Here is a 4,938-nt window from a genome sequence, read left to right as displayed (position 1 = left end):
GGCAGTTAGATTAGGTATACGTTACTCTGGGAATTGGCTCTAGTCTGTGAAGTTTTTTTTTTCTTTCTTTTAAAGGTAATTTTTGATTTATGAGGCAAAGTGAACCCACCCTATAACCATACTCAGTTCTAGAAATAAAATTTTTATATGATAAAGCTAAATTTGAAAAAAATAAAATATAAAAGCTATAATGACTTTTCTACAAAGTGAAACATATTCAGTGAAAAATCTTTCTTTTGCTGAGACTGTGTCTGTCTTTATTTTTTTTTGGTATAAGATATTCTTTCTATTGGGAAATGATATTTGTAGATCTTAGGTTTTCTTGGTTGATGTTTTTATTGTCTTCAATTTGACAAAATGATAAGGTATCAAAGCAACACTGACTTCCCTGGATACCTCTTGAAATGTACACCTTTCATCAGCCATGAAATCCCAGAATATAGATAACTACATGAAAGAAATGATGGAAAGGGTATTTATTCATTGGATAGTGGAGGAATAAAATATATTTAAAGTTTTTTTTCTGGTCTTAAAATAAAACCAAATAAAGGCAATTTTATTTCAAGAGTTAAAGGACTTTTTTTACTCTATTTTTTTTGGCTCATTAAAAAAATTTATTTTTTACCTGCCTGTTTCTCTGGAAAGGGGTAGATCCAAAATACATACTCTTTTTTAAAAATGTTTATTTTTATTTAGCAAAGATGTTTTCTTTTTGTTTTTTCACAAATTTTAGCCTGCTTCTCAATACCTCAAGAGATTTTGAAGTTTTTAATGTTAAGTAGCTTATGGTTTCAGATTTTAAAAAACCAACAGCACTATAGAAAATTTAATTAGGACATTTGTAGTTATTGCTTAAATAAACTATACTTCTAAATTTAATATAGCAAATATAATGGTTTTTATGAGAAAATCAAGATGCATGTATTATATGCTTCCAAGTAACTTTAAATCTATCAAGAATTTTTAAAGGGTATTGTATATTATACATTTTAAAGTATATCTTGAAAATATTTTTTCCTGAAAATATCATTAATAACAATAAACTGCTTTGCCATGATTTCAGCTTGCCCAGAAATTTTACAATATAAGAAAAGATCATTGCAAATTAGTTACTACTCCCAAAAAGGCAACTCAAAACCATATTATTGATGACAAGTTGGCTACATTATCTTTGCTTACAGAAAGATAGGAGTTTAGAGAATGATGGTTGAGCAGAACTGACTGTTTTTCTAATCAAAAACTCAGGCTGACATGTTTTATCTAGCAGCCATGAATAATGTCCTCATTTTTCAAAAACTGTTATTATGTGCCTGCTCAAGTCCAGGAATATAGTTGTGTTCCCTTTGCAGTTTGCTACAGATATCAGAAAAACCTACCAATATAATTCTAGATAACAGATATATAACTAATGAATATTATTTCTCATGATGATAAAATAGATCAGAATGAGGCATACAGGAAAGAAGGATATTGGACATATGGTAAATGGTTTTAACTGGTAAGCCACAATTTTGTAACATGTACAACTAAAGCCTCTGAAATGTTATTTGAAGACTGTCTAAAATTATTGAAAAAGAAAAGTAAAGATGGTATTCAGGTTAATAAATGTTGACTGGGTCCATCATATGTCTTAGATATTGTGCAAAATTCTGAGAAAAATACAAGGGAAAACATACCACAAACAACTGGAGAAATGGATTGATTCATTGTTATAATTATGGATATTAACCTAACAGCTCTATTGACATGCAGCCCTTGAAATTACTCCCCATGCCCCAAATATAATACAATTTTTAACTTTGTAAGCGATCAACGTGAATTCAAATTTATTTTTTTAAGTAGGCTCCACACCTGATGTGGGCTTGAACTTATGACCCTGAGTTCAAGAGAGTCAGGCTCAAGGACTGAGCCAGTCAGGCATACCCAGTGATCAATGAGAATTCACTTTGAAATAAGATGTTATTTGTAAACATTAAGTCATACAAAACTAATTATTATAAAAGTCTTTCATGCTGGAGAACTAGAAATAAAAATGCAGCAATTACACTTGTAAGTGGTGTTGCAGATTGGCACAATATTTTGAATTAATTCTGAAGAAATCATTCTTCAGGAAAAACTATATAAATTTAGATGTCAACTGCAAAAATTTTTTAAATGAGATCATCATAAATATCATAGAAGGATATTGAGAAAGTTATAGAACACCAGTTCAATGAAATATAATGTGATCATAAACATTTATGTTATAAAATAAAAGGCATACCTTGGAGATATTGCAGGTTCAGTTCCAGACCACTGCAATAAAGCAAAAATCATAATAAAGTAAGTCAAATGAATTATTTGGTTTCCCAGTGCATATAAAAGTTATATTTTAACTCTACTGTAGTGTATTAAGTGGGTAAAAGCATTATATCTAAAAGCCAATGTACATACCTTAATTTAAAAATATTTTATTGCTAAAAGATGCTAAACATCATGAGCTTTCAATGAGTTGTAATCATCGATCACCATAACAAAAAAACAATAAGATTGAAAAAGTTTGAGATATTGCAAGAATTACTAAAATCTGACACAGAGACACAAATGAGCAAATGCTATTGAAAAAATTGTGCTGATAGACTTGCTTGATGTTGGGCTTCCACAAACCTTCAGTTTGTAAAAAATACAATGTCTGTGAAACACAATAAAGAGAAGCGAAATAAAACAAGGTATGCCCATAATTTAGTGATATCTCAGAAATATTCATTCTAGGTATGTCTCCTGGCTATGATGGAGTAGTATGTTGTAGGCCAATAGTTTCACCTAGAATAATTAAACAACAAAACAACAACAGAGCTTCTAATGTACCAGGGTGTGAGGGGCCATATCAAACAATTTATTAAAGTGTGCCCAACTTTCTGCATGCTGTTTTTTCTCTTAGGACATTTGTTCATATTCTGCTTAGGTCGAGAGATCAAAAGACCAAGAAGAGTGCCAGAGTAGATATTGGCAGAGAAGCCAGTATGATTGTAAAGCTATCTCTTCAGTCTGGGAAGATACAAGTTGACTTGGAGGCAGCCAAAGCAGCCTGAATTTGAAAGTTTAAGATTTCAGTGAGAAGAAAGGTGCAAGTAAGTCACCTTGACACTGGGTACATGTTTACCCCCCAAAGCATTTGCCATTTTAGCTGCACATGAAAAGAAGCTAAGAAATAAAGCAAAAAGTGATGGTGAAGCAGAAAAGAATTTTGGTAGTCTTCTGCTGTTGAGAAAAGAAATGGAGCTTAGAAGCCCCCCCAGAATGGGGGTTTTACTAAATAGCCCAGACTGTCAATTGGGACCCCTGGAGGGCTATACTGTAGGAACATGGGCAAAAAAGAAAAAGTTTGAAGCCTAACAGACACTGAAAAACAGCTTTAAGTCAGTTAAGTCCATGATTAGATTGAGCGGATATGCCTTTTGTTGCTTATCAGAGAATTGGGTAAATCATCTCTAAAGGGAGATAACATTATCCAAGCTCATAAATTTTCAGATGCAACATATGACATTAAAAAATATAGTTTTGACATATGAAGAAATAGGATCAAGAGAAAGAATAGGCAAAACAAACAAATCTTTACCCTTTAAGAGAAACCAGAGTTACAAACACAGCAGTCACAATGTCCATAATGATATAAAAACACAAAACAAAATGAAAAACAGGAAAATATGACCCAATTGCAAGAGAAAAGACAAAATGAAGTCCATCTGCAAGGAGACCTAGATGTTGAAGTCAGGTTTCAAGGATTTTATAGCAAGTATAGAGCTATCTGCAATGATGAAAGGAAATACCACTGGGTGTGTGTGTGTGTGTGTGTGTGTGTGTGTGTGTGAGAGAGAGAGAGAGAGAGAGAGAGACCGAGAGACAGAGAGACAGAGAGAGAGAGAGAGACAGAGTTTTTTCTGACTCCTCCCTATCTCCTGGGTCCAAGTCCCTGTACTGACTGGAAGTGGGCCCACTCAGTGCTCAGGAAGACCCTCTTGTGTGTGGTGTTAGTATAGGGGTGTCAGACCATTCCATGTTTGCTGTAGTCTCTTGCTCCACTGTGCCCAGGTGGATCATGTACATGAAAGGAGATGTAATTATCTTGGTTTCAAATGGTGATGACAAGGTGTTTGTCATCTTTGGGCAAAGGGAACAGATACCAGAATATGTCAGACATTCCCTTGCCCAGGTGGACAGAGAAGCCATAAATGATGAGGTGAAGTTTGGCCTGACATGGTGTCCATGTTGAGGACATCATGACACATGATCACATTCACAGTATGGAATAAGCAGTGAGGCTGAAAGACAAATAGCTGACAATGAACCCCACAGGTGTGCCTCTATGCTCATGAACAACCAGCATGTTGGTAACCTTGCTGGTTTTGCAGGCTTACACCAGTGACCCACCTCATGCCGGCCACACTTCATGCATTGGGCACCCCAGAACACCAACTTCAGCTCCTTTGCAAACATCTTGAGGTGGGAACTGGGCCCTGGGGAGATAGTAATCATGACCCTGGAATGCTTGACCCCTGCCCATCATTAAAAACTAAGGAGTTAAGAAGATAAAGGGTAACATTTTCAAAGTGTTAAAAGAGAAATAAAATTCACCAAAGAATTCTACATGCAATGAAAATATTCTTCAACATAAAAAGCAAAATGAAGATACTTCAAAATAAAAGATAACTAAGAGAGTTTATCACGGACAGATCTACACTATAAGAATTTTTAAAAGAAGTCCTTCCAGTTGAAGGGAAATTATACCAAATAAGAATTTGGTTCTTTAGGACAAAATAAATAACATCACAGTTTGTTAAATATCCGGGTGATTGTAAATATCTTATAATTCCTTTAAAATAACATGTACCATATTAAAACAAAATTTAAAAAAATTTTCTGGTAGAGTTTATAATATATGTTAGAAATATTACATAA

General features: G+C 33.8%; 1 pseudogene; it reads right to left on the bottom strand.

Moving 5' to 3' along the window:
* Window positions 1–3,931: 3,931 nt before the first annotated feature.
* Window positions 3,932–4,536, bottom strand: LOC117795720 (annotated as a pseudogene).
* Window positions 4,537–4,938: the final 402 nt, after the last annotated feature.

Source organism: Ailuropoda melanoleuca, chromosome 2 (genome assembly GCF_002007445.2).
Source record: "Ailuropoda melanoleuca isolate Jingjing chromosome 2, ASM200744v2, whole genome shotgun sequence".
NCBI lineage: Eukaryota > Metazoa > Chordata > Mammalia > Carnivora > Ursidae > Ailuropoda > Ailuropoda melanoleuca.
Note: the sequence above shows the minus strand (reverse complement) of the source record. Positions and strands in the feature narration are given on the sequence as shown.